The 20,543-nt window shown below is 42.2% G+C and overlaps 2 long non-coding RNA genes across 2 annotated transcripts; both read left to right on the forward strand.

Annotated features, from left to right (window-relative positions):
* The first annotated feature begins 2,578 nt into the window (after positions 1 to 2,578).
* LOC308479600 lies at positions 2,579 to 9,954 on the forward strand. The gene is made up of 4 exons (XR_013987749.1): positions 2,579 to 2,879; positions 4,822 to 5,002; positions 7,746 to 7,819; positions 9,639 to 9,954. It is a non-coding gene; the product is annotated as an uncharacterized lncRNA (long non-coding RNA).
* Positions 9,955 to 18,102: 8,148 nt separating this feature from the next.
* Positions 18,103 to 20,240, forward strand: LOC308465037. Its single transcript, XR_013980236.1, has 2 exons — positions 18,103 to 18,177; positions 19,962 to 20,240. It is a non-coding gene; the product is annotated as an uncharacterized lncRNA (long non-coding RNA).
* The last annotated feature ends 303 nt before the right edge of the window (positions 20,241 to 20,543 follow it).

The raw sequence follows: 20,543 nt of genomic DNA on the forward strand, positions 1-20,543 counted from the left end.
TACAGCCTCTACACTATTTTAACTGGGAAAGCAATGAAGCAATTACGTTATTTATGGATAGCAAATCATAGAAAACAAATTATCTGCAAGTTGGATGCTCACAGGGAATTTTCCTTGGCACACAAACACAAACAGATATATATGTATCTATACAGAAACATTTTGAAAATGGATAATAAAATGCTTCAGTTTTTTGTTGTTGCATGCTGTCAAAAAGGTCTTAATGTGTGCTTGTTTCAAGAATTATTTTTCTCCCCTGCTCTTTGTTTGCTAAAGTAGCTTAGCAGCAGTAATAAAGAGTGGAAATATCAGCTTCAGTGCACCAACAAAATGAGCATTCACAGAAACTATTTTCCTTCACAATATATAGAGAGCTCCTTTTTCTTCTTCTTCTTCTTCTTCTTTCCCTTCTCTCTGTCTCTCTCATGGTTTCTGGGCTATCTTTTTTTAGGGTATCTCTCTAATTTCATTGAGACTGCTCTGCTGAGGTATGATACTATAGTTCAGTAGCAATAGGAAAGTTAGCCCGAAAGAGCCAGCTTGAAACTACCGCAAACTGTTTTCACTTCTTATGTTTAACATTTCATCTCAAAGGGCTCTTTGCTCTTTCTGTGAGTTACAAGGCATTACTTTGTCTCTATTGTGCTTTACTGTTCTAAGGTGCCTCATTGACGGCAGTGAAGTAGACTACAGTGTGCCAACTGGAGGCTGGCAAAAGTTTTTTAAAAATTTGGTTGAACTTAGCCTACACCCCTCAGGAGCGCTCACTGATACAGGCAGACAGTCTTTCCCTTATGCTGCCCTATTATGATTGATGTGGGGTGATAATATACATATGTCTATTTAACCAGACACAGTGTCATTAATCATGGCACCCCAGGTTGTACCTCTATATAGTTTCACCTTTGGCAATAAAAGGAATCCCAGAATGCTACATTGTTGTAGCTGGCAGGTTAAAAAATCTCACCTAACCTTTACCAGGAGGTCCCAGGGCAGGTTACAACAATTTTAAAATACGATATTAAAACAGTTAAAGACAATTACAGTCTAGAGCAGGGTTTCCCAAACTTGGGTCCCCAGCTGTTTTGGGGACTACAGTTCCCATTGTCCCTGACCACTGGTCCTGCTAGCTAGGGATGATGGGAGTTGTAGTCCAAAAACAACTGGAGACCCAAGTTTGGGAAACCCTGGTCTAGAGAATAGAGTGGGTGCTAAGATATAGGTCTCAGGTACCAAAGGGTAAAGAGGTGCAGCCTCAGCATCTGATGGAAACTACTTGATGAAGGTATAATAATAATGATAATTTAATTACTTGTACCCCGCCCATCTAACTGAGTTGCCCCAGCCACTCTGGGCGGCTTCCAGCAAAATATGAAAACGCCATAAAGTCAAACTTAAAAACTTCCGTATACAGGGCTGCCTTCAGATGTCTTCTAAAAGTCATTTAGTTGTTTATCTCCTTGACATCTCAGTAGAGGGTGCTCCACAGGCCAGGCACCACTACCAAGAAGGGCCTCTCTCTGCCTGGCTCCTTGTAATCTCACTTCTCACAGTGAGGGAACCGCCAGAAGGCCCTCAGAGCTAGATCTCAGTGGAAGCACTCCTTTGGGAATATTATACACACCTCTGTGTTGGTAGGAACTCCAGAGTTTAAGGAATGCCACAGAGAATGTAACATCTACCCAGCACACATTGGAGCACTAAAAAAGTTTGTATAAAAAGGAGCCCAGGCCAGACAACATCAACAGTGGTCCTGCCACAGCGCTAGACCTCAACACCTGCCGAACCATATTGGCTACAGTGCCAGGACATCCACCTTTGAGATGTAACCATATTTATCTCCAGTTTTTATTTTTTAAATATTTTTCTACTGTCTTTCAACTCCCCATTGTGTTTCCATGGAAGTAAAATACTCATTCTGCCCAGTCATGAGATGTCACCAAGTTGTCAAGTGACCTTTGCAGGGCAAAATAGGTCTTTTCAATTCTGTGCAGCACTTTTGAGGGCTCCTCTGAAGGTCTGACAATCAACTGACTGTCAGGTCTTCAGAAGCCACTTTCAAAGCACTGCCTGGCCTAGTGCTTTGCACAGGTTGGGTGCCTGCAAACCCCCTTTTTACCAGCCTCGCATGTGATATCATATATGATATCAGTTGGGTATGGGATGCCCAAAATTAGGGAGGCATGGTGGGCCAAATCAGGCCTGGGAGCCAGAGACCCACCACCCCAGCATAGAGTTTCTGACATAGGGGACCTGGTGTTCAAAGGAGCCCAAGCTGTGCCCATGTTGGAAGGAGACACCTGCAGTTAGAGGTGTAAAGGAGATCGCAAAGAGCTTTTCTCCAGTTATGCACCACTTGAGCGGTCGGCATGTGAAAAGGTCTTTCTGCCTTAAGCATTTCTTCCATATTGTTTTTATACCTATCTTGTCCTTTTGCACTGGTTTCAAAGCTATTTTGGGTTATTTTTAGGTGAATCGCCTTCAGACGCACGTGGAAGGCGATTCTTAAATAAAATAAAATAATAATAAAAAAAGATGTTATTATTTCTATCTCTGCATACAGGACAGCTATAGCCAGCAAAGAAAGAAAGAAAGAAAGAAAGAAAGAAAGAAAGAAAGAAATCAATCAATCATTTAAAAACCAATGAAAAATGCATACACTGGGTGATGGACAGTTATAGAAGCTATGTCAAACTAACACCAGCAAGCACAGATTTCTGAACATAATGGTATCCCAAAAAAGAACAAAGCAGAAACATGAAGTCTTGTGGAGGGATGGAGCAGGGGGAGATCTGCAGGAGACTGGCTACAGGAGGCTACAAGGTTAAATTGGAAGCCTAGAGAAGTCTGAAGAACACAGATGTAGATAGAACTGAACGGTGTGTCTTTGGGGAAGGGAAATGTCAAGGAGTCTTGGTTTTCTAAAATGATTGAGGACTCAGTGAGCTGGGAGGTAGGAACTAGACTTTTAGGGTGGTGGCACTCAAACTGCCATTGGCCATTTAATATTCAGAGTACTCAAAAGTTCCAGCTTCAGAAACATGTGAGCCTTTTCACTATAAAAAAGGCAAGGCCAGAACCAAAAGCTTCAGGGTCAGGGGGAGGTAGATTTCTGTCAACACAAAGGTATCATTCTGGTCCCCCAAAATAAGGACGTTTATATGCAGTTGTACATGAGCAACATACAAGTAATGGATTTAAGCCTGCCGGAGCACAGTCATATGCAAGAAAGTGCAGACTGATAGTATGGACATTTGGGAAATGGAATATTCAGCTGGACAGCTTAAAAAACACACAACTATGGATGAGATTCAACTAAGCTGTTGCATGCACCGAATGAGGTCCACTCATGCAATGGGACTTTCTTCCTCACCCTGCCCCCCCCCCATGCCCCCTAAATTTGTTCTGGCAGATTGGGAGGAGGGGAGGGGGAAGTCCCATTACACAGTGGACCTCGTATCATGCACACACACCACACTTTGTGCCACGTTAAATCCCACCCTTTGGATATACTTCCACCTTTGATTCCCCTCATCTAAGCAGGGAGGTGCCTACAGTGGTTTGTTCTACTTTCAGGGATTCTAGGTATAGAATATGAAAAACTCAAGACCGTATAAATGTTCATGATGCTAAATTGGGTCCTGTCGAGGTTTAGACTTGCAGCGGCTGGTCCCTGCTGCAAGGGGGAGGAACTCATTGGGGTGGCCAATCTCTGAAGGCTTATGGGATCCATTTGGATTGCAGAAGGTCCTTAGGAAGTTCCAGTCAGCTGGGCAGGTGGTTCTTGTTAATGCCCTGGTCACTTTGTGGAATGTAGGGATGACCCAGATGGTTGATATGGTTGCTCTCAAGCATCCTCTTCTACTGAGCCCAGTCAGCTCCTTGATATACTGGAGAGCTAAGCACCTAAGTCTGTGGAAATTTTTGCCCCAACGTTGACTGGAATCTAGTGTCTAATGCAACCAGAATAAGCTGTATTAAGCGCAGCACACATGAATAGAGAAAGAAGCAGTGGTGCCACTTGGCTCACTGGAAGAGACGATCTCTTTCAGATATAGCATGGTTCATGCAGCTGTGGCTTTCCATATGTTGCTGAACTCCATCACCCATCTGCCCCAGCTAGCACAGCCATTGGTCAAGGATGACAGGAGTTATAATCCAACAACACCTGGAGGGCCACAGGCCTCTCTGGATGGGCATTCCAGCTGTGCAGTTAGCTTATACAGTGGTACCTTGGTTTTCAAACACCTTAGTACTCAACCAACTTGGAACCCAAACACTGCAAACCCGGATGTAAGTGTTCCAGTTTGCGAACTTTTTTTGAAAGCCGAACATGCTCCGTTTTGAGTGCCACGCTTCCGTTTTGAGATGAGGTCTGTCTGTTTTTGCTATTTATTTTGTGTTTTTGTGGCTTTTTTGTTTGTTTTTGTGACTATGTGGAACCCAGTTCATCTACTGATTGATTGATTGATTGATTGTGTGACTGCAGTACATTGTTTATTGCTTTCATTTTATGGCTCAATGGTCTCGTTAGATAGTAAAATTCATGTTAAATTGCTGTTTTAGGGGTTGTTCTGAAAAGTCTGGAACAGATTAATCCATTTTACATTACTTTCTATGGGAAAGCGTGCCTTGGTTTTGGAACACTTTGGTTTTGGAACGGATTTCCGGAACGGATTAAGTTTGAGAACCAAGGTACCACTGTATCTTGTGACTTGAGTGTTGTTTATTTCAGCAAGCAGAGCATGTGTCCTTAAGCTGCTTTGCCCATAAGAAACTTCCCCCTCTTCCCTCTTGTGCTTTTGCTTTGTTTTCTTTCAGACATCACATCGCCCTGGAGGAAGTGTTTTAAAAACATCCTAAGTCTCAGATCTGTCATTGGCAAACAGTAGCAGAACTACAACTGGTCAGTTTCAACAAGACATCTCTGGTAATAATAATAATAATAATAATAATAGCGTGGAGATGAAGAAACCATGACATGAATCTTCTGCCAAGCCTTGTGAGTCTTTATGTGTGTTTTGTAAACAGCAGCAGTTCACCACATACCCATTCAAAGTCAAGCCACCTGCCCCCCCATGCATCTTCTCTGATGTAAAAGAGAAGTCAAAACACATCCTCTTAGGAAGTAAAATAAATGAACCCAGGAGGAAGAATATTAAGTGGGTTGGTTTGTTTTGCATTATGGTGCTCATTCTTCTGATTCACTGTGATGTAACTTGGTTGGGAAATAATGCCAAAACCACAACATTCTTTATCTGTCTTTTTCCCCTTAGAGTGTTTGCCAAAATAGTCACACCAGTTCAACCCCAAAATGAATTTCTGGGGTACCTTTAACATTTCAGCTTCCTTTAGCAAAAAAAAAAAAAGAACATCACCATTTTAAGTAGGGTTGAAACAAACAAACAAACAAAAATCCTTCCAGTAGCACCTTAGCGACCAACTAAGTTTGTTATTGGTATGAGCTTTCGTGTGCATGCACACTTCTTCAGATAAGTAGGGTTGTAAGATTTCTGACCTGCATTCATCGCAAACAGCATTGCTTCCATTCCACTGCAGTTCGCTTACCACCAAATGCTACATTATTCATCTCTCTCATAATGTATGTTATGCATAACGATTTGTGTAACTTACATAACTTCCATTCATTCCAATCTAAAGGAAATGTCAATGTAAAACAAAAGTCATTATTTGTGTATCATTTGAGGACTTTAAAAAAATGTTGATGAATACTCATCCCATTCCTAACTCAAGACAAACATGGAATTGCCACACTCCTCAACCGACAACAGCTGTCCAAAGAAGTGGGGGGGGACATATTGACAAGACTAGACTGGAACTGAGGAATAATCTACTGTAGGATAGACAGACAATAGAAAATGCCCACCACTTCTTGTTACATACAGATCTCAGTTAAAAGTGATGAAGGGACCGACCACAGCAGCGGACCCAGCATCTAGTGAAGGGGGCTGAAATCTGATGCCACAATCAATCTGGTAGTTTTTAAGGTGCCACAAGACTTTCTGTTCTCTTCCTCATTGCAATTCTTGAATGGAGAATAATGGCACAGACCTTTGATCATCTTTACACGAACCTATCCTACCCCCAAGAGGTAGGCCAGGTCCTCTCAGGCAAGCACGCGCGCGATTGTGCAGGAGTTCATAAGGTTTCGAGGAAAAAAGAGCAGAAAGCCCATAAAACTTCTGCTGCAATTCACAGAAACTTTCAATGAGATTGGAAGCGTATTCATGTTGAAAATATTGAGTCGCTAAGCCTTCAGACTGCATTCCAAAAGTCTCCCAGAAACATTTCAATCAAGAGTGCGAGTGTGAGACAGCCAAGCCATTTGGGCAAAAAAGCACTGTGCAGAATTATGTTGGTGAATCTAGTGCCCTCCAAACGACCTCATATTAGAGCCACAGCATTAAGTCATGGAGAAACCTGTAAGTAAGATGAATATTTTTTTTTCTTAAAAAAAAGAGAGAGAGGAGAAAAGGAAAAACCTCCCGAGTTCCCAGTAAGAATGCTAAATTACCCCTTCTCCCAATGGAATGGTTCACTTTCATTTCCAAGTAGCAGTAAAGCCTATTGACCCCCTCAGTGTTATCCTTTTCACTGCTCATGCAGTACTTTCTTTAATCTCTCGGATCAAAGATTGGTCAATAAAAATCATCCCTGCTTTTGTGAGGAGCAAACAAACTACAGTCGGTCTTATGATAATTGTAAATCTACACTAAATTCTTTGAGAAAGAGAAAAACCTTCCAAGTTAACCAGGCTGTTGGAAATTTGTCATTCTCTTCTGCTAAAAAAGCAAACTTTTCAAAGCTTGCTTGTTTAGAATGGTAGCAAATCTTTATTGCACACCCTAAACTCTTTTTCCTTTTTGTTTTGTTTTGTTATTGTTTTACAAATGTTTGCTGAACTTTCACTAGCCTTAGAATATTCAGTTACTGCATTATGCTGGTTTTGTAGCATATTGGCTATGATCTTGAGGAGTGGATGTGGGGGAATGAAATTAAGGAACAAATTCCTACCAGCAAAGGCTTCACACCAAGGTGGAAATGTTATCCATGCTGATTTCTGGGTTTGCACTGCAACTGATTATTGGTGGAGAGATCTGTTTCTTTCCTTCTCCCTGTAACCCACCATCGGTTTCAACGGCACACATGCTAGAATTGTATATATTCTTCAGAGATAGAATATATTCCATGATTTTGTTCAGTAAAGTAGAAGTAGTAATTACACAAACATGGGTCAGTAAGAAAGGTCAAGGGGCTGGGCAATCTATTAATAATGGCACCTGCGTTCATCAAAAAGATACTATTTTAGGAAGCTGGTGACATCCTCGAGAGAGATATTGAGGTTAATAGGCCAATATAGTGAAGTGCCTGGTTGCACGTGTAACAAAAATAAATCTGAAATTACTGGATTGAATATAAAAGATGAAGAAAGAAAAAAGTTTTTGGAGTAAACTTTTTAAAAGATGAGAGAACTTGGAGTTATGACTGCTTGCCTGCCTGCCTGGATAATGTTTTTAAATGCAATTGTATGCAATGAGATGGGCAGGGTGGGGGAGGGGAGAAGCATCTCAAGATGCCTGCAGCCAAAGAACTGGACAATAAAAAAAAATCAGTGGGTTGGATCTAGAGATTCCCCTTTCCGTTTGCATTGGGGACCAGGATCTGATAAGGCCTCCCTGTTGAAACAAGGGGGTCATTTTCACTTGTTTGTCATTCCCCATCAGCTCCCAACACTATCTTCCATGCTATCTTGGGGGGGGGGGGCTAATCTCCTGAAGCAGGTTTTCATGGGACAGTGGTAAGTGGAGATTGGGGACAAACGTGATTCAGTTTGCATTTACAGGTGAACTTTCATAATTCACATTTTTCAAAACAGCACATGAACCAAAACCTTCAAAATTCACACTTCTCCAATTGTTTGCAATGCAGTTCTCCAGCCAAGAAATGTACAGTGGTACCTCGGGTTACAGATGCTTCAGGTTACAGACTCCGCTAACCCAGAAATAGTACCTCAGGTTAAGAACTTTGCTTCAGGATGAGAACAGAAATTGCACAGTGGCGGCAGGAGGCCCCATTAGCTAAAGTGGTACCTCAGGTTAAGATCAATTTCAGGTTAAGAACGGACCTCCGGAATGAATTAAGTACTTAACCTGAGGTACCACTGTATACAGAAATGCATACAGTAGGATAAAGTGTGCATATGCAAGTAAAAATAACATACAAAATGCATTATATCAGAGGAAATCCCTTCGCAAAAACTTATTTTCAATAGGTAACATTGCATACAAAACTGTGTATGCCAAGAGAAATTTGCACCAAAATGCAGATGAATTTTTATGAGAACTTGAAAAAGAATCACAAAAGATGAACCTCCAGCCTCAGCTAAAACTGGTTGATCATGCCAGTCTTCCTTGGACTGGAGTTCGTCTCTTTATAGCCAAATAACTTTCTATGAAACTGTAATGGACGAAGTCCATTCCTGCTACTTATCTCCCTGTAACATGTGTGAACACACACACACACACACACACACAAAATTTGCTTTCCTTTGAACACTACCAAAAATCGGTGAGATAAAGTGAAGCCTACTTTTGAATCGTGGCATATAGCATCATTTAAGTGTTGACAATCATCCATTCACCTGGGCTATTTCCACCTGACATTTCTTTGGCGACAAACAAGCTACACAACAGTAAAGCTTGTCTGAAAGTTGTCACTATCTAATTGTCAGGTTGCGTTCCCATCAAACCATGCCTGGGCTATGGGATGTCATTCCCAACTCAAGAGCTGGAAATTATGCTCTCAGTTTTATTGTTCTGAAATCAGTGGCTGGAACTGGGATCTTGAGATTGAAACAGAGAGCCTGAAATATGATATAGCATGAAGGAGGTGTGACTCTGGACAGGGGCTGAAGCACTGGAGGCTTAAGGGAGATTGGGACACTGCCCTACCAGATTCATTCTGTCCCTAGTCAGTTCCCCTGCCCCACCTGCTTTCATACTTGCAATCAGCCCAGGGAGTGGTGCTGGCTTAGGGTTGCCATATTTCATGAAGTGAAAATCCAGACACAAAAGTTGTTGAGCTGTTTTTAAGGAAAATCGGCAAAAACGACACTGCTGACATGGATTGCCATATGGCCAGATTTTCCCGATTTCCGACCAGAAACTGCTTCCAACTGCAGTGTTCCGGGTATGTCCAGAAAATTCCGGACATATGGCAACCCTATCTAGCTGCTGGCTTCCTCCTCAGCCTCAGTGCCTTCAGCAGAGAGGAGGATAAGAACAAAACTAGAATCAGCTGGCTCAACTGGCATATCACTATTCCCTTCCTTATCTGAGGATGGCTCTTGGGACTAAGCACACACCAGTCTATGGAGCTGACATGGGTAGGTATCCAATGGCACCTGTTTTTGGTCCTCCCACTTGATCTATTCTGGGCTTGGACTTACCAAGCAGGAGCAGTGGACAGTTGAGAAATTGCAGTTGGGGGCAGAATTAATGTCATAGGGGGCACAAAGAGAGCACATTGGATGGAACCCCCTAAAACTGGAGCCAACTTTACATGATGTTTCAAGTTCCTACTCCAGATTCCCTAATATCTTATTATCCCCCATCCAGGCAAGGGATCATGCCAAGTCCAACTTGAGTGCAAAGTAGCATGTCATAGAGGTCAACATTCATGCAAGAAACAACACCACAACCAATTGTTGCACCTTATGCCTTTCAGGACCAGCTGGAAACCATTGCTAAAGAAAGGTTGCAAGAGCAAACCAATAACTTGCAAGAACCTTTTGCTTATTTTTGTTCGTCAGTCCCTCCTTCCCATCTTGTTCAATAAGTAATATGAGCCTTAATGGCCTTTTCAACCTGTGCTCATGCATTGATCTCTCCTTTCCACTCAACTCACTCTGCATAAGACCTTCCCGGCTGAACAAGACGGCCAAACTTCCTTTTGTATTCAAACCTTCTCCAAAAGAGATTTCTTCTGTGGGGGAATAAAAAAAATAAATCTGCTTCTCACACAGTGACATGCCTTCTTATTGTGGCAAGAACCACGAATTCCAGTGAGCTAAAATTTTGTTACTTTCAGGATCAGGGCGGTCTTAAGCATATGCGGCGCCAGGGTGCAAAGATCCGCCCAGCACCCCCCCCCCCAGATTGCCCAGTCCCAGGCGCGCAGGAAGGTGGAGCCGGCCGGCTGGCTGCCTCAGTGTCTCACTGGCTTGGTCACCCCCAAACTCCCAACACAGAGCCACCCACAGCAGAAGAGCCCGTCATGGCGCTCTGACCGATGGGCGGGCTCTTCCCTGGACTCTCGGCCTGGTGCCCCTGAGAGCCTGGCACTTGGGTGCCCTGCACCCCTAGCGCCTATGGGTAAGACGGCCCCGCAGGTGATAGTAGGACACATTTTGACAAGAGATCTCTTCATCTCACATTTTTATGCAATCCTCAAAAATATGTCATCCACAATCTTACTGAAGAACATTTCACCTCTATCGTCGGAATCATCAGGAAAAACCCAAACCCTTGCATAAACACATAATAGCTATAAAGTTATTTAAGAGCAGGCGTTAGAAAGGATGGGAAACAGACATCTGGTTGGCCACTGTGAGCACAGGATGTTGGACAAGATGGGCCATTGGCCTGATCCAGCACAGCTTGTCTTGTACTTTTAACTAAAGAGACATGCTACAAAAGGAAAAAAGGAACGAGGAGAGAGGAAGCAAATGAACTTGTGTTCCAATTATTTCATACCATTACATAATGTAGTGACATCATCACCAGGTAGAATGGGAAGGAAAGAGCCCAATGGCAGGCCGTTCCCAGGCAAGCCAATGGATGGGACCCCTCAGAGACAGCCATGAGAATATCATATGGGAGGATTTCATGGCCTGGACACTCCCAAACAGCCTCCTTCTCTCCTTTTCACGTGCCATGGGCAAAATTAAATTGCGGGCACCTCGAGGCCAGAGGCCATGCTTCCCCATTTCTGCTAAGATGTGTCCAGCACACTTGTTGGATATAAAAATAATAACTAAGAGAAGGATGCAGCATCTGCTCCCTCCTCATAAATAAGGAACTGTGATTATTTTCTATACACATTTATACTGCAAGGTTAATAGGCATTTTGCTGGCATACTTATTTTTAAAAACAGACTTTGGCTTCCAATGCCAGGTCAAGCACATCAAGACTCAAAGGTTGTGAGAATCTCTATATTATATGCACAACAGCCCAGTATTAATTTGCTGGTTGCTCAGGCTGCATATTTAAGTTTGGCTACTGAGCATCAAAGAAAGTGGAGATGCAGCAATCAGCTGTGCGTAGCCACTTGGTGAACGTTATTCAACTGCTTTAGCAGCACCACCATGCATTAATTACAGAAAAGAAAGATTAGCCCTGACATACTTCTCTGTCAGCCGGTGGTCAATAAAATGTTATCTGCCATCTTGACATAATCAAGCCATTCAGCTTTCCAGTGTGCATCAAACGTACACATCCTTGTTTTGCACACCCACCCACTCGCAACAACAGCAAAATCACTGCCCACAAGGGGTTTCTCTGGCACAAACCCCACTGAAATGAATGAAAGCTGTGCAGTGTGGTAACGGTCCTTTACAAGAGTCTGCTCCCCATCCCTCAGCATCTGCCGTGTGAGGTGGCTGCCTCGCTCTGCCTCAAGGGCAGGGTTGGCGCTGGCTGCAGTTGCTGAAATTCCCCCTTCTATACCCAGCATTTCGGAGCATTGCAGACCCTCCAAGTGTCCCTGTTTTCCGGGGACATTGCAGATTTACAGAAGCTGTCCCGGTTTCTGATTTGATCCCAGAATGTCCCGCTTTTCCTTAGGATGTCCCTATTTTCTTTGGAGAAGTGTTGGAAGGTATGGTGAGATATCCCTATTTTCATCAGAGAAATGTTGGAGGGTGTGGAGTTATCTGACCCCTGAGCAGCCCTGTATATGGAAGTTATTTTAACGTTTAATGCTTTATTATGTTTGTATATATTTTGGAAGCTACCCAGAGTTGGGTATGATTAGCAAAATAATAATAATAATAGAATAAGATGTCCTTATTTTCATAAGAAAGAGACGCGGGTAGCACTGTGGGTTAAACCACAGAGCCTAGGACTTGCCGATCAGAAGGTCGGCAGTTTGAATTTCCGCAACGGGGTGAGCTCCCATTGCTCGGTCCCTGCTCCTGCCAACCTAGCAGTTCGAAAGCACTTCAAAGTGCAAGTAGATAAATAGGTACCGCTTCGGCAGGAAGGTAAACAGCGTTTCCGTGTACTGCTCTGGTTCGCCAGAAGCGGCTTAGTCATGCTGGCCACATGACCCAGAAGCTGTACGCCGGCACCCTTGGCCAATAAAACGAGATGAGCACCGCAACCCCAGAATCAGTCACGACTGGACCTAATAGTCAGGGGGCCCTTTACCTTTATTTTCATAAGAGAAATGGAGAAATGTTGGACGGTAGGCCTCTGGGCACCCTATGCCTCATTGCTTTGCATATTTCTCTTGCGCATATAAACCTCTATTCTACACAAATGTCACATTCTCCAATATGCCCATGTGTGTGAGAGAGTAATATAGGACCCTGGCATATATTAGGCTTTTTTTTCTGATTACACCAAAGTTAAACAAGCAGTGGCTGAGAGCCAAGAAAGAACCCTCTTGTCCGACAGATGCTTTTTCTATATAGCCGAGCACTCTTCCAACTGATAGGAATGATGGTGTCGTTGCAGAAAGAGGAGAGTTAACAAAAGGAAGGGATGCTGTCTGCTTCAACATGGGAAATAGGGCAAAATGTAATGGCACGGGGAAAATCTAAAAGACAGTGAACTGAGTCCATTTCAAAACAGATAAAACATTAACAGAACAGCCGAACCTTTTGTGACAGATCACACACAAATGGTAAAACAGTAGGCATTTATTTTCATAGCCATCATATGTCCATGATAAAAGTCAAAATAAATCATAAATACTGGCATAAATATAGAGTATGGTATACATATAGCCATGGCTGCAATCTTGTGCCCAATTAAGTAGCTAAAATCCCACTGGGTCAATGAGATGCCAGTCTTTTTTAATTTGTAATGTATCCATCTATCAATTGATTACACTCACATACACATACACATAAAGGTTGTGTATAACTGCGTACAACTGTTATTCTCCAATGGCTTAAGATTTTTCACTACAGAGTTTTACAAACAGCAGCAAAACCACTTACAGCATTGTGGAGTGCTGCCTCTCCATTTTAAACAAAGCATTCATACTGGAAAATAATGTGAATACTTCAGACATGAAACAATATGCACCTTCTCTAAATTGTTTCTAATGATAGAGGGATATTAATAAAATCCATAAACCATTAGTACTGTTATGGCTGCTTTGTTCTGAATTACACATAGACCTTTTTATGTTTATTCCTCACAGAAAATGCATGAAAAAAATTGAAATCCTCTCTAATTGCACTCTCTGAAGATAGCTGGTAAAATCATTTCTAGCAGCTATAAATCAATTGCAGTATTTAAATGACCTGCCAGGTGCATCTTCTGGGTATCAGACTAATTAAGGGAATGTATTAATTGCAACTATTCATCAACACCACCAATGTTGTTAGGTAACGCTTTCAATGAATCTTTTCACCATATTATCCAGCAATAAAACTGCAGTTTGGCCAAGTGGTAGGGGGAGAGAAGGATGAATTTTAAAGAGGTAAACACATACCATACCTTGTTTCAAAAATTGTATTGGCGCTTGTCTCATATAATGCAACAGAATATGACTAAATACATCAATCCTGCATATAAAGAAGCAACAGCATAAGGTATGTAAAATATTTCGCTTGCAGCAGGGGGAAAAATCAGAATAAGCTGGAAAAAAATAGTTTAAAAACTAAAAGAAAACAAGACTCTGGGTAATGGCTTTATTAATGTCCTTTATATTTATATTTTCCCCTGATGATGAAGTTACGGATCAGTAATAGGATTTGGCAAGTGATTTGAGTACTTATATGTAGACTTAATACACCTCAGTTCTAATCACTGGAATCAACCACCTTTGGTTGTAATTCCCTGTAGATCTTAATTTTTTTTAAGTGCCTGAACCAGCTTGTTCTGGTCCAGAAAATGCTTGCCAGACAGGATATTTCATCCAGGTGTCTCCCAAAACTTTTAACCCCCTTTTATGGAATCTAGTCTCTCCAGTTCCTTCAGCAAAAGTGCTGGGCCGTGGCATGTTCGAAGGCGGACTCTGGTGCCTTTAGAGACTGCAGAACCAAACAACACAAACACAATAGGGTATGTTGAGTCCTTAGTCCATTTTTAAGGCATGATTGTCCCACAGTCGAAAATCCACATTCAACACTCAAATTTCACCTGTAATTAAGTAACCCACTGAAATATCATTAACCAAAACTGGGGTGCTCCTGTGGGAACAATCACAGGCCTGGCTCATACCATTACTGTGGCCTAATTGGCAGCTTCCATATTAATGAGAGCTGGGATATATACCTATAGCCAACAAGGAGCTATTTTCACACCCCACTCCCCCCCCCCACATACCATCACAATGAGTGATGTCATCAAATTTCATAATTCCTTCATGCCAAATAGAACTCTTATTGATTCAGGTCCTAGCTTTATGTACTGTTAATGGCATGATTAACCATCATATAAAGGCTTTTAAATAAATAAATAAATACCAGGTATGGGTAGGGAGTTGTCATCAGTGCTACATGGGGAAGCAAGGTTTAAGATTTTCTCTCCAGCTACGATCTCAGTAAAAAATACTCCTCACCAATATAGCTTTTCCTAATGCTGTACGTTGTGTGGGGTTTGATTGTTTGTTCGTTATAAAGGTCACAACCATGTTGGGAAGCAGAAACTTGATGACAATCTCCCACCCCAACGCAACTGGTTTAAAAACTCAACAACGTGATTGCAAATCATGTCACTCGTTTGGCATGTAGTCAGACCCTCGTAATGCTTAGTTTCAACATAATATGCACACATTACAGCCCCTCAGATATGACGGAAACTATGTGGTGCAATGGGGTAAAAGCAGTAAAGCAACAATGGGACCATCTATCTTGGACCTGGTCCTCACCAGCAGGGAGCAACTGATCAATGAAGAGGAAGTACTGGGAACCTTGGGAGGAAGTGATCGGGTCCTCTTGGGTTTCATGACACTGAGGTAAGAGGAAGCTGAGTGCAGTCGGACATGCACTATGGACTGTGGGGCTCTGAATACAGGTCAATGAAAATGGTGTGGCGGGGAGGATTTTTTTATATTACAGAGTTTTAAATATATCCAATAGATGCATAAACTTTGGCTATGGTTGTAAAGTTTGACTATGGGTTTCCTAGGAGTAAGTTCAACTGAAATCAGTGGATTTACTTACCAAGTAAAAATGCAGGCGATTAGGATCTATATCCACTGGATACTAATCAAGGCTCATTAAAGTTTTACCTCTGTTTGTATTCCAGGCTTCCAGCTACTGCGACATTTACAAGGCTTGCTGCGCTATATCCACTTTTTAATATTAAATTATTTTTATATTTATAGGAAAGACCCTCTTTTCTTCAAGTATATGATTGTACACGCCTTGCACCGTGGTTTGAAAATGGCTGTTAAGTGCTCACGGAATGGAACATTTAACTGTCATTTATATATTTAGTCATTGTTATTGCTATTTATTATTCCTACTGTGGGCACAGTGTTCCCAATCAAGGGTCAGGGCTCAATTGTCTAGTGGCTAGCACTAACAAATAACTGAAAAGACAGCTAGGCAAGTCCCCTGTCCCAGAGAGGTTACAGCCATAGACTCAGCAGCGTACTTATGTATTTCTAAAATGCAGACTTCAGCAAAAAAAGAAACATCTGGGAAATCTTTAAAGGGGGAAAAAACTCTGAAGGGATTTAAACTGTAACAGGACTTTATCACAAAGAAGTTTCCTCCTCTCGGGTTTTTTTGGGGGGGGCACTTTAAAAATTACAAATCTACAACATAGGGCATACTTTTACCTGTGGAAGAGGAAAAGCAGACACTCACAGACCACAAGACATGGCTGACACACTTGCATCAATTTTGTGTTGTAGGCGCTCAGAAGCCAAGGCCAATCACAGCTTCCCAGCAAAACAGAAGTGTGTGCGGTTGCTACAAGTGGCAATCGATGTGTGAATTACATATGCTCTTTCCTAAACAGAAGTGCAATCCATGTGGGAAACAAGATGCGCTTAAGGCAGCCCTTAAACATTCGTGTTCCTTAAGAAAAAAAGGCATATCCATCACTGGTCCTGCATAACCAAACAGGGTTGGTTGGTTGGTTGGTTGGTTTGTTGTTTTAAATAAGACTAGTTTTGAGAATTGTACCTGCAACAATCTGGGCATTCTAGTTTGGATCATTTTTATGTTCAACAGAAGCGATGCAACATTCCGCAAGCATTTTAAAATACCCAACTTCATGTTACAATGGTTAAAAACGAGTCTCCCGACCCACCTTTTTTTCTGTCTTAGGTGGATTGGGTTTATCTACCTCTTTGTAGTATACTGAATTGGGTATTTCTCACCTTTTTTTTTTTTTTTTTTTTTTTTTTTGTCTAAACTGCAGAAATAAAAGTTCACAATAAAAGTAAGATATTGCTCTCGGCTTCCCTTCTCTTTCCCTACTGCTGTATGATCTTCCTTTTGTCCTCGATCCCTCCTTTATCCTTTTCACCTTCTCTTTCTTACTCTCGCACTGTCCCCTTGATCCATCAGACGCAGCCAAGCCATCTGATACGTATGCCTGAAAGTAATTTTGGACAGAATCAAAATGCCCTAGAATCCTTAGTAATCCTCCTCAGATCCCTATACTGAGCTCTGGTTAGGCCCTTATATATTCAGCGAACAGCCTTTCAGTCAGCCGGTGAGGAAATTGAAAACCTTTTTACAGTAACACTGGAGAGAGATGGCAAGTCGTGAAACAAACCAGTCTGCTAGAAAGGGGGGGAGAGGGGGGAGGAGGAGGGAAGGGTCTGTGCAGAATTAAAGTTATGATGGCCATAGAGCAGCAACTGGAAAGAGGGAAGCCATACTCAAGAAAGCAAGTTGTCCTATGCATGCTTCCATATTTCATAGATAATTACTTCAACTGCCTCAGAACACCTTGCATTTAAAAATTGCACTATAGTAATGGGACCAACAGCTGGTGAAGGAAGAGTGAGAAGTAAAGTGATAGAAGCAACACAGCTGGTGAAATATATAAAAAAGGAAGGGAAGCGGCAATGCTAATATGAGGCTAAAGAGGGAGCAACGTGGCTGGGCCTGTAAAGGCGCATAGAGGTTGGAAGGGCAGATTTGGGAAGATGCAGACAAGTGGGGTCAGTCAGTGGTAATGCGTTGCCTACGGAGGGGCGTTACTTGCAGAAAGCTAAGGCTCCATGAGAACAGAGGCCTGAATTATCTCTGTGTGAAAAGGTCTCAGTGCAGCAGCCCATAGGGTGAGGCCATTTGCCTATCTGGGTGATGACCCTCGCTTCCAAATACAGTGGTACTTCAGGTTAAGTACTTAATTCGTTCCAGAGGTCCGTTCTTAACCTGAAACTGTTCTTAACCTGAAGCACCACTTTAGCTAATAGGGCCTCCTGCTGCTGCCGCGCCACCGGAGTACGATTTCTGTTCTTATCTTGAAGCAAAGTTCTTAACCTGAAGCACTATTTCTGGGTTAGTGGAGTCTGTAACCTGAAGCGTATGTAACCTGAAGTGTATGTAACCCGAAGTACCACTGTAAAAAGAAGTCTGAGGCTGCAGTCCTATAGCCATGCACCTGGGAGCGGGCCCTATGGAATCCAATGGATCTTCCTTCCAAGTAGCCAGATACAGAAGAGTATGTGTAGGTCCCTGCATTTGACATTTCCCTCTAACTCTTACCTCAGACTTTCCTCCCTCTCCTCAGTCCTCTTGGGATTATATATATTACATACCATCCAACATTTCCACATCAAAAACCTGGATGCAGGTCTTCCGGAATGTACTCCCGGGGTGAGTCACATGACCTGTGCCATGATCTCGCCCCAAGCGTTTCTTATTTCTTTTTCAAGGCAAGATTACAACAAAATGGCCGCCTTGATCTCACGCAATAAAATGGGGCGTCGCTTTTTTTCTGGGACACTTGGTGGGTATTATATTAGCTTCCCCGACTCTGTCTCATTTCCCCTCTGTTTCCATTTTAATTTTTGAAGGGCTTTTAAGAGATGGCTCAACTTTTCTCCTCTTTCAGTTTTGTTTCTTCTTTTGCATATACTGCTTCAAATACATGTATCTGGTGCATATGATCAGCTCCTGGCTTAATAAGCCAGGGCATACATAAACTCAAGTCCTTTGCTCTTACTTTACTTTTTCTTTTCTGTGAGTGGGAAAGAAAGTCAGGAAGCAGCAGCTAACCATAGCTTCCTTACGTCTGAACTGGGAAATGATGGTTAATGACTTTCAAAAAAGCAAAAATAGAAACCAATGGGTCCCATAGCTTGGCTTGTTTGGAAGCCATTAACCACGGTTTCTTTGACGTAATGAGAAGCTATGGTCAGCTGTGCATTCCTAACATTCTGATCACCCTGAAGCTCAATTATAACCACTATGTATCTTTGTTCTTGGACATCTTTTTCTTAAAATACATGTACTGCTGTAAAGGTATTTATGCTTTTAATAACACTTAGTATTTATGCCAAGGGTGGCTAACAGTCCATGGACTGGATCCAACCCAACAAGCCACGGTAAGTGTCCCCACCAGCCAGACATCATCCCTCTGATTAGGGGATAAAAGATCCTTCTAGCAACCCTGTAGAGAAAATCTCTAAAGAGCGGTCAGAGGGATCTTTCATCTCCAATCTGAGGGCTAAACACCACAGCACTGAGGTCAGAGATAAAAGGCAGCATTTGTTCCCACACCTTCACACCAGTAACAGAGGGATTATATCCTTGGGAAATGCATGGCGGAAGCACTTAGAACACCAAACCAGCAAACCACCAAGTTGGGAGACAGTAACAGGCTTTGGCTTGGTTATGAAGTCAAGCCAAAATTTGTGGTGCCCCATGACTAAGATAAACAGGATCAATATTGTTCATTCCACATGGAGAAGCTGAGAAATAGTGCCTTATTCAAGGCTACCTGGTGAGTTCATTGCCAAGGTGAGATTTTACCTGGATGCTTCGCAGCTCATCACTCACACTCACTACCCCTTAAGTGCAGCAGCTGCCGTGTTGCCCTGGTTTGCTCCACAGCAGGGATGGTGAACTTGCAACCGTCCAAACTCCCACCATTCCTGAATGTTTGGCATGCTGGCTGTTGCTCTTAGGCCAGCAACATTTGGAGGGCCACAGGCTCCCCACCCCTGCCTGCAAATAAGAACGGAGGCATAAGATAAAATAAGTGAAAATGAGAATTTTGATGCTTCACACATTAAGAATTGGTTACTTTTATACCCCTGAATATCAGATATATTTCTCTAACATCTCTCTGTTTGCCTGGGTTAATATTTCACAGCTTAGGCACTCTCATTCGCTGCATTGTAGAATAGGTGAAGTGCCCAAGAACAACACATTTCCCCTGTTGCTGGAAACTCAATAAATATGATGGAAATGGGAAGGGAATTATATTCTCTCTCATTGTCTTCTTCTGCATGATTAAATCATTAATCATTCTAAACATTCTCCTCTCATGATTCATGAGACCATTCCTATAGTCTTATATATTCCTTTATGACTATATAGTCAGTCTGGTATCTTTGACCATTTCTTTGCTTTCTCCACCATCTGCCTTCCTCATGTTTCTTCTAATTAGGCCACTTTCTGCATCCTTCCTCCAGGTATCGTCCTACAGCTGTGAAAGTCTTTCTTTCTTTCATCCTTCATCAGATCCTACCCCATACATAAGCTTTTCCTTTCTCTCCTCTTTTAAAGAGTTTGGTCTCAGCTATATCTCAGATTCCTAAAGTTGGGTTGTTGGAGGCCATGGAGAATAGAAAGGAGGAGGAGGACGAAAAAGAGAAATATGGAATGATTAAATAAAACATCAGAGTTGTCCGAAACCAGTGTTGCTCATTTTGGACCCTGTGACCCTTCTGTGCTGATGAAGATGTAGTCATTCCAACTGCATATAAATAATATTGTTTTATTTTAAGGATTCATTTATTCTAGTGATTTTGTATTTTGCCTTTCAATAAAATTCCAATGATGGCTTTATTTGTTTATTTATTAAACCACTAGGGTTAAATCAGGCAGAACAAATCTTGGCTTAACCATGAGTCCCAGCTCAGATGCTAAGACAACCTTTGGATTAGGTAAACTTGGCATGGAAGTGAAGATGACCAAGCTGGTAATCCGTAACATTACACTGAAATGCCAGAGCAAATAAAACAACTTAAAGCATCTAAAAGAGGTGCTAGCATTCAAGAGGGTGGGAGGCCATCACAGAAAAGACTCCTTCTCCATCTGCTGCAAATAAAATCGTCACTATCTGTCTGACTAGATGGCTCCATGGCT

Source organism: Podarcis pityusensis (genome assembly GCF_964106645.2).
Source record: "Podarcis pityusensis genome assembly, chromosome: 1".
Lineage (NCBI taxonomy): Eukaryota > Metazoa > Chordata > Lepidosauria > Squamata > Lacertidae > Podarcis > Podarcis pityusensis.